Here is a 10,482-nt window from a genome sequence, read left to right as displayed (position 1 = left end):
GCTCCACCACTTGAACTTGCATTCACACTCGTGTTCAACTTGGAAAGCCCTTTTGTTAGTTGATCAATTTGATGTTGTAATTGATCAACTTTCTCCAATTCATAAATACCACCTCTCTTTGGAGCGTTTCTTCTTCGGCCCCCCCAAGAGTAATTCTTTGCTACCTCTTCTATTGTGGCTTTAACTTGATTTTGAGGGATCTTGATTAATTGACCACCCGCCCCCGCATCCAAATTGGCTCTTGACATGGGCTCCAATCCGTCGTAGAAAAACTGCATTAGCAACCCTTGATTATACTCATGGTGGGGACATGCTTGCATCAACTCTTTGAATCTCTCCCATGCTTCACCAAGACTTTTATCGGCCTCTTGCTCAAATGATGCAATTTTCCTTCTCATTTCGGCGGTCTTCTCTTCGGAGATAAAGCGCTTCAAGAACACCTTTACCACCTCCCTGCATGTTGTGAGAGTGTTAGGCTTTACTTGCTTTAGCCATTTCTTTGCTCGTCCGGTGAGAGATTGCCGGAAAAGGTGCATACGAATGTAGTCTTGACTCACTTCATTGGTTTGCATCATTGCGCACAATTCAAGGAATCGGTCCAAATTTTCAATAGGGTCCTCACTTGCACTTCCGGAAAATTGCTCTGATTGGACCATTCGAGTATATTGTGGATGGATTGAGAAGTTGGTTTCCGTGACGGGTAGCAAAATCCCTCCCGTGAGCTCATAATCCTCCGGATTTCCGAACTCACGAAACAAAACATCATTCTCTTGTCCCACCATTGATTCGCGTGGTGAACTTGAAGAGTAAGTATCACTCTCACTATCAACTATATAACCAAAACCTCTTCCCTCGTCTTGATAAAGACTACGGACTTGTCTGAAGGTTCGGTTGATTTCGTGGTCAATTTGATGTGAGGGTGCTCCTTGAGACCTCCTAAGCATTCACCAAAGCTAAGCAAACAATTATCAATGACAAGGATGATAAAATAAAAAATAAAAAAAAACAAAAAGAAAAGAAAGCAAAATGACTCAAACAAAAGCAATAATATTCGCTAAACAAGCCGCTTCCCCGGCAACGGCGCCAAAATTTGATCACGGGTTAAATAGGTCGTTATGCTACCACCCTAACCAAATTAATCATTTATAATACCTAAACCTAGACTAAACTAGTTAGTGGCAAGTAAAGGGTCGAACCACTAGGGAAGCACGCTAATTTAACATCAAATATCACTAATGCAAGAGTGAAAAGGGGATTGTTTTTGTTGGTTTTGTTGAGTAGAACACTAAAACTAGAAGTAAGCAAGAAAATGATGATTAAAATCAATAGAAAATGACGCTAGGGATACGGGGGTGTCCAATATGATTAGAAAGAGGAGAATAATGGTGATTATCATGAAACATATGCCAAAGAACACAAGGTTCTACCTAAACAATTCATTCTCATGCAATAGTCTAGGCAAATCATTGAAAGAGGTCTACACTAATAAGGATCATTCTCATGCATCCTATTAGTTACAATCAAATCAAGCGAATAAAGAAGCACAATCCATAAAAACTCCACTTTAATAACTCATTCTCATGCAATCATTAAAATAGAGGTGATCCTAATCTAGTTCAAATCACTTTCATGCATTTAAACTAGAAAACATAAAATAGAGTGCAACAATAATCCCAAGCTAATAAAAATCATGTCTTTCATCAATATATGGCATAAGTTCAGTCCAACCATCATCATTCATCCAATATCAAATCATATCTTCCACCCCCTTCCCCTAGCTAAAAGTTTAGCCTAGAGAAGGGAGATTAAACATAATATCAAAACTAGCAATAAACTCAAGAAACTCAAAACAAAACATGATTGAAATCAATGAAATCAATAATAACTAGATAAACTAATAAGATTGACAAAAATAAGTAACAATAAAACAAATAAATAATATTAAAGGAAAGGAGAAGAGATTACTAAAGAAGGGATTAATGAAAGATTAAAACTTGGATCCTTGCTTGATTGAAGAAAGATTAAAACTTGAGCAAAGTTGAATACAAAAAAGGAAGCTTGAATAACAATCTATTTTTCTCTCTCTAGATTAGGCTAATGTTTTATGGAATTAGTACTAAGTTCATCCCAAAAAAAAAAATCCCGTCAAAACGTTCTAAGATGGGACTAATATAGTCCGTACAGAGCCAGCTGAAAAAAGGAGAGGTCCGACCGAACAAAGGGAAGGTTCGACCAGACTACAGGGTAGGTTCGGCCGAACCATGGGTAGGTTCGGTCGAACCTCCCTGATCTTGGTCTGGTCGAACTTCTGTGGTTCGACCACTCCTGCAAAATTGCCAAATTGCATCTTGTCCCTGCCTCGACGTTCGGCCGAACCGATGAGCAGGTTCGGCCACACCTTGGTTCGGCCACACCTTCAGGAGGTTCGATCGAACCTCTTCTGAATCATGCTTCCTTCAGCTTCCCTTGAGCTTAGCTTCCTCCTCTTGAAAATCCCGATGGTTCCTACAAAGCATATGCATGGAAATCACAATAAAAACAAAGCGAGAAGACTAAGAAAAGGGAAGATAGAGGAGAAAAGAAAGGAGGAAGCAAAACTAAGTAAAAATGCTTAGAAAAAGGGCCAAACAAGTGCAAATGAGGGGAGAATCCTTAGAGAAAAAGGATAAAAGAGTGGCATAAATGCCACTCATCAAAATCCCCCACACTTGCCCCTTACTTGTCCTCAAGCAAGGAAAACTGGAACAAAAAGACAAACACAACAAACATAACATGACAAGGTTTTTAGCAAAACCAATCAAGCCTCAAGGTAATGAAATGCTCAATTTGGACTCATTTGCAAATAAATGCACCAAAGAATACTTATCTTTCTCAATTCAAAGAGGGAAAACACGTTCCAAGATGCCCAAGGTTGAGAAAGACAAACCTAAGCTAAGCGTAGAGAACTAATGATTTCATTCTCCCCCCTACCACCCCCCTCAAGAGGGTCCGGTTCCACATTGGGACCCCTATGACCCCAACAACCCTACCCCCAACGTCTACCCCTATTGGGAAGATCCCATCGACCCTTCTCAACGCATTGGCACCCCACCTTATGATCCTTATCGCCCGGGTGGGTGTGATCCGGCTTATGATCCGGCTCGCACAACCACCCCAAACCCTTTTGATGGTGGATGGGGTGACCAGGGGTGGCCCTATGAGCACTTTAACCAACCCTTCCACCCACTTATGGACACTCCCGGGTTCGATTTTGAGAACCCCCCTCAACCTAGAGGGCAAGGAGACAGGACCCCATGATGAGGGTTCCCTTCCTTCCCCCCGGAACTTCTAACTTTTAACTTTTGCTCGGGACGTGCAAAAGACTAGTGTGGGGGAGGATGTTCCTTTTGGGTTGGTTGAAGTGTACATAGGAGGGGAGGGTAGTGTGGTAGGGTAGTGGCTTGTACATGAGGAGGACTATTGAGGATTGTGGCCTTGTTAGTTGATGATGTTGTTATGGTGATGTGATGATGATGATGATGATGTGATGGTGATGATGGTGATGTTTTGATGATGTTCTTATGATGATTTTTGCTGATTTTTGACGATTTCTGATGATTCTTGAGCTTTGTGTAGGCGAAGATGCTCCCAAGAAAAAAAAAATCCAAAATTCCCGACAATCCAAATTCCCTTAATCCAAACTTTGTAGATAACGTTTTGTTTATTTTTCTTTACTTTTTATTTATTTTTCTTTTTATCTATAACTTTAGTCTTTTTCTTTGGTTTCTAACTTTTTTTTATTTTTCTTGTTTTGTCATAGTTTCTTTTATTTTGGCTCACTTTTCTTGAAGCTTGAAAGCGGAAACGAAGGAAGTTAAGGAGCAACACAAGCTCCCTTGGTGAGATTGTATGAAATATCTTGTCTTCCATTTCAAGCGGCATTTGGTGAGACCTTTACTCTCTTTTATTTGCTCTTTCTTTGAGTGTTTAGCCTAGGTTAGCTTAGGAAGAAGTTGAATGGTTCGAGGATGTTTGCTTTTGGTTCTATGGAACTTGGGATCGTTGATGTTGTTATCGAACGATCACTTGTATGACGATTGGGATTTGAGTGAATTATATGCCTCGGATGTGAACCTTTTTTATTTCTTCCTCCTTCTTTTGTTTTGTTTTCCCCTTTTTGTGTTATAAGCATAATATGACAATTTGAAATGATTTTTGATGTGTAATTTGCTCACCCTTTTGGATTAGTTTACCTCGATGTGTTTTTGAATGCTTATCTTCCTAGTTGATGAGGGTTTGCACGGTTTGAGAATGCTTTGGGTTGAGTTAGACACATTGTAAGCTAAGGTAGCCCGGTTTAGAACTTTTGAGGGCGTTTGAACCCCTAGTTCACGGGAAAGTGGTAAGATGGTGTTGCTTTCTATGGTGGATAGGATTCCCTTGGTTAGTATTTGCTATATTTCTCATCCTGTGTGAGCGTCATTTGTTCTAGCCTTCATCATTCTTGTGACCGGCACTTAGGATCCTTAACTATGCATGTCTTAATCTTTGTGTTGGCGTCTAGCTCCCAAGATCGTGACCATATAACTCTAGAGGAGGAAGAGGGCATTTCTTCTCATTTTTCTTTGTTTTCTTTGTGTTTTGTTACAAATTTGGTTTTCATTTTTACATTCACCCTCTTGCTAACCAATTTGAGCCTTATTTCCCCTTTCTTGACTTAGCCATATTACAAACCTATCGGCCTATGTTCTACCAACCCTTGTAGTTAGTGAAGCATTGGCTTGTGAGGTTCGAGTTTGATAATGTTGAAATTGAGCAAGAAGGTTGTGTAATTTGGTTCAAATAAGGTTTTGAAAGACTATTCATGAAAAGAGTACTCAAATAGGTTTGGCAAGAAAGTTGAAACTCATGAAAACCAAGCAAAAAAAAAAAATGATGAAAAAAAAAATTGAAGTAATATGGTGTGGTTTGTTTTGAAAGGTTGTAAGTTTGAAGAATAGGTTCAATTCTTAGGATGTTCTTGAGAGACAGCCACTCTTACGCTTCACTTGGGAATTGCCACCAAAATTTTCAAATTGTTTCCCAACCATAACCCCTAGCCATGACATTACAACCCTACTTAAGACCCTTGGATTCTAGAGGGGCGTGGTCAAAGAACGGTGGAGGGAGATAGATTTCAACCCTATGGAGAGAGTATGCATAGTTAAGATGTCGGGATGACCCTATGATTCCACATAAAATTTTTCTTTTTCCGATTCCCTCGAGGAACCATGAGGAGCTAGCTAGGGGATGAATTGAAGCTAGTGGAGAGAACGCGGACCGTCTTGGTTGGGGCTAGGGCGGAGAATGAAATCATTAGTTCTCTACGCTTAGCTTAGGTTTTTCTTTCTCAACCTTGGGCATCTTGGAACGTGTTTTCCCTCTTTGAATTGAGAAAGATAAGTATTCTTTGGTGCATTTATTTGCAAATGAGTTCAAATTGAGCATTTCATTACCTTGAGGCTTGATTGGTTTTGCTAAAAACCTTGTCATGTTATGTTTGTTGTGTTTGTCTTTTTGTTCCAGTTTTCCTTGCTTGAGGACAAGCAAGAGGCAAGTGTGGGGGATTTTGATGAGTGGCATTTATGCCACTCTTTTATCCTTTTTCTCTAAGGATTCTCCCCTCATTTGCACTTGTTTGGCCCTTTTTCTAACCATTTTTACATAGTTTTGCTTCCTCCTTTCTTTTCTCCTCTATCTTCCCTTTTCTTAGTATTCTCGCTTTGTTTTTATTGTGATTTCCATGCATATGCTTTGTAGGAACCATCGGGATTTTCAAGAGGAGGAAGCTGAAGGAAGCATGATTCAAAAGAGGTTCGGCCGAACCTCCTGAAGGTGTGGCCGAACCAAGGTGTGGCCGAACCTGCTCAGTGGTTCGGCGGAATGTCGAGGCAGGGACAAGATGCAATTTGGCAATTTTGCAGGAGTGGTGGAACCACAGAAGTTCGACCAGACCAGGATCAGGGTGGTTCGACCGAACCTACCCATGGTTCAGCCGAACCTACCCTGTAGTCCGGCCGAACCTTCCCTTTGTTCGGTCGGACCTCTCCTTTTTTCAGCTGGCTCTGTACGGACTATATAAGTCCCATCTTAGAAGTTTTGACGGGATTTTTTTTTTGGGATGAACTTAGTACTAATTCCATAGAACATTAGCCTAATCTAGAGAGAGAAAAAAAAGATTTTTATTCAAGCTTCCTTTATTGTATTCAACTTTGCTTAAGTTTTAATCTTTCTTCAATCAAGCAAGGATCCAAGTTTTAATCTTTCATTAATCCCTTCTTTAGTAATCTCTTCTCCTTTCCTTTAATATTATTTATTTGTTTTATTGTTACTTATTTTTGTCAATCTTATTAGTTTATCTAGTTATTATTGATTTCATTGATTTCAATCATGTTTTGTTTTGAGTTTCTTGAGTTTATTGCTAGTTTTGATATTATGTTTAATCTCCCTTCTCTAGGCTAAACTTTTAGCTAGGGGAAGGGGGTGGAAGATATGATTTGATATTGGATGAATGATGATGGTTGGATTGAACTTATGCCATATATTGATGAAAGACATGATTTTTATTAGCTTGGGATTATTGTTGCACTCTATTTGATGTTTTCTAGTTTAAATGCATGAAAGTGATTTGAATTAGATTAGGATCACCTCTATTTTAATGATTGCATGAGAATGAGTTATTAAAGTGGAGTTTTTATGGATTGTGCTTCTTTATTCTCTTGATTTGATTGTAACTAATAGGATGCATGAGAATGATCCTTATTAGTGTAGACCTCTTTCATTGATTTGCCTAGACTATTGCATGAGAATGAATTGTTTAGGTAGAACCTTGTGTTCTTTGGCATATGTTTCATGATAATCACTATTATTCTCCTCTTTCTAATCATATTGGACACCCCCGTATCCCTAGCGTCATTTTCTATTGATTTTATCATCATTTTCTTGCTTACTTGTAGTTTTAGTGTTCTACTCAATAAAACCAACAAAAACAATCCCCTTTTCACTCTTGCATTAGTGATATTTGATGTTGAATTAGCGTGCTTCCCTAGTGGTTCGACCCTTTACTTGCCACTAACTAGTTTAGTGTAGGTTTAGTATTATAAATGATTAATTTGGTTAGGGTGGTAGCATAACGACCTATTTAACCCGTGATCACAAGTCAAAACTAACTCTCTAGAATATAGACAAATATAATGCAATGAATACTAACATGGAAAACTGACTTTTACTGTTGTGCAAACTCGTGTTCTTCCAAGAAACAAATTCTAAATTGACCGTAAGTTCCTTACCGGTAAGCATCACTAAGTTCCTTACTGACTAAAGTATCAATATATATCCTTAGGCTTTGTTCCAAATAATTTCCCTTATCCAACATACTTACATGAATTTTATAAAAATAGTAGTATACTCCTTTTTCTGTCTTCATGTGCTCTGGTGTTCTTCTTCGAACTTCTCTTTGCTTATTCTTGTGAGAACAATCATGGCCAATGTTCCCACTCTGGGTTTGTTCCTTACAAAAAGTTGCTTCTCATACTTCTTAGGAACTACATATAAAGTCCAACAATACGTTTAAACATTTAGACTTATTTTCTTTGTGTCCTTTCTCAAAAACTCTTCTTTTCTTCGCATTTCTTGCAAAGAACTGGGTTTGTTCCTTGCAAAGAACTTAAGTTCACGAGGGAAAACACAAGCACGATACGTACATTATATGTTGGGAACCATCTTCAACCATGATGTCAATCGTACTCAACAATCTTAATGCTTTCGTGACTTGTTAATGCACATTTCAATACACGTATTAGTTAGATTATTATCATTTGTTCACAATCATCAAAACCTTATAACAATAAATAAAAGTTATATATACTTTATTGATAAAGTTACTCTTTTTAAATTTCGTAAAAAAAAAAAGTTTCACTTTTTGAATGAGTAAAAATCAGATTTGGAAGTAAAATCAACTATATTATTACTTACATATATATAACTTACTCCATTACCTATTTACATTAAAATCATTAGTTTTAAGTTACCCTCAAAATATGTTGGCTATCCTTAATTGTTCGATGTACACTAATATTATTGTAAAATAGATGTAAACAAAAGTTTTGATAAAATAAAATAATATTTCACTATCTCCTCTTAATAAATTATCAATCGATAATCATACAACAAATTATCACCAAAAATTGTTTTAGGATAAGGAGTTTGGGTTGTGTGAAAGAAAGGTTTAATTGGCCGGGAGCTTGAATGGCCATATAAGGATAAGTTTTAGACCGACTACAATAACACGAATAGCGAAGGAAGGTGAATAAGTCATCTTAAGAAGTAGGAAAGATGGTAATCATTGTTTTTTATATATAGGCCATTGGCTAGCTAGATAATTGGATAAAAAAAAATTGAAATTATGTATTGCAAAAGAAATTGAACCATATATGATGTAACTTGGTATGTTTGAAGAAATATGGAAAGAGTTGTATTGTTGATTACAAAATAATGTTCACTCCATTTAATACATCCATAGAGTAGTCAGACTTTAACACTTCTACGCAACTATAGAAGCATAAACCTTATAATCAAAATTAGCCATGCTAAGATCTAAACTTTCACATCAACAGTTACGTTGAGAGCTATTTTTATTCAACTACAGTTATGTCACAAAGTGACTCCTTGAATCAAAGAAATCCATGTTATTCCACCAATTGTTAATTGTGGTGCATTTCAAAGTTTTTCCAAAATGTTTTTCAACAATAAATTTATTCATGTGCAAGAAATCTTAAAGGTTATTATCATATACATTTTATTAAATGAAAGTGTATAACCACTAAAATTTGAAATTTGTTCTCAGAAACAAAAGTAATTTACATCCTTTGACTTATTTTTTTTCAACTTTAAAAGTTAGAGGTGGGAGCATTGAAAAGAATTATTAACAATTTGATCGAGCGATATAAACAAACATAGAGTTAGGAGTTGTTACTGAATCGAATTTTCTTTAATTTTATATTTTAAAATAATTTCATGTTTTCGTTCCTTCCATTTGCATTCTCTTCATTCATTTCTTTTTATTTTCACAATATAATTAATTGTAGGTATAAAATGATGAACTAACTAATTTAAGATACTACCCATAATTTGGTAATAAAACCAAGCAATTGTCAACCTAATTGCACAATGTATACAATAATGGGGCCTTAAAATATAAATCGTTGCTTATTCTTCCCTAATTCAATGAAATTTAAAGGTGCTAGGGTTTTAATCATACCCATAACCAAGAAAAAAAAAAAGAATTCAATTTTAGTGAATTAAAACATGATGGAGGTGGCTGGCAGCATTTTAACAATAAAGGATGAAGTTTTGAGAGAAGATGATATAAAATATTTATATAAAAAAAACAAAAGTGGAAGTTCTTTTTATAGTGTTAATTTTTTTATTTTTTTATTTTTTATTTTTTTTTTTTTTTTTTTTTGGTATCTAGGTAATATAGTTTGGAAAAATATTCATTAAATGAAGTTTAAATATTCATTAAATGGAGTTTTGACTTCTGGAAAAATAACTTTGAGAAAAACCCCAATTAGGAGATTATGTTTTCTTCTTGGCTTCTACCTTTTTCTTAATTCCTATTTGACTTTATTTCTCAATTGGAGAAAAATAACTTCCAAAGCTTGGGCAAATACTCTCTTGATGATCAATGTAGAATGAAAGAAGTCTTTTTAAAGTAGTATTCACTTTACTTTTTGTCACCCATTGTGAGGATTGTCTTTAATTTATTTGCATCCATACAAGAGTTTTTATGTTGTGTTACTCATCATATTAAATAGCCATGTGTTACAATCTTGTTTGTCATTGTAACTTTAAAATTGATTTTAATAACCCCACCTTTAACCAGTTGGTAGATAATAATCCCACCTGTCGATTATTATTTAATAATTTCTCATTTGGGGGTCATCTTCTTTTAATGGTCCCTAACCTATTAGTAACTGGTATAGTGGCTGAACATGCAACGTGTTACTTTATGATTCGTCCAAATATTTATTTTTATTTTAAAAAAAAATTTAAAAAAATAATTATTTTCTTTCCCTTTTCCTCTTTCCTTTTCCCCTTCCCCTCCATTGATTCCGGCCACCCAGACCAGCTACCTCCTACACGCAGCCACCTCCTCTCAAAAACAGGCACCCTCACCCACGGACCAGCCATCCCCATCCACGAAATACCCTACCCATGGTTGGTCACTCCCACCCACAGACCAGCTGCCCCACCCACGAAAACCCCCACCCAAGGCTGGCTACCCCTACCCACGCCCTACCACGGCCAACAACCCTATGCACAAAACCCCTACCATTGAAACCTTCACCTAAAAAAACTCGTCCTTTCCCCTCCTGTGAAACACCCAACCTTACACATTTCTCATCTCCCCTATTGTTGTTACTGTTAATCTATTATCTTGTGGTATGAAGATAGAGAAAGTGA

General features: G+C 36.6%; 1 non-coding gene across 1 annotated transcript; it reads left to right on the top strand.

Annotated features, from left to right (window-relative positions):
• The first annotated feature begins 293 nt into the window (after positions 1-293).
• On the top strand, positions 294-400 carry LOC145583559 (small nucleolar RNA R71). The gene has a single exon (XR_014100197.1). It is a non-coding gene; the product is annotated as a small nucleolar RNA R71 (small nucleolar RNA).
• Positions 401-10,482: the final 10,082 nt, after the last annotated feature.

This window comes from Chenopodium album, chromosome 15 (genome assembly GCF_948465745.1).
Source record: "Chenopodium album chromosome 15, dcCheAlbu1.1, whole genome shotgun sequence".
NCBI classification, from domain to species: Eukaryota; Viridiplantae; Streptophyta; class Magnoliopsida; order Caryophyllales; family Amaranthaceae; genus Chenopodium; species Chenopodium album.
This window is presented reverse-complemented; position numbering and strand designations above follow the sequence as displayed.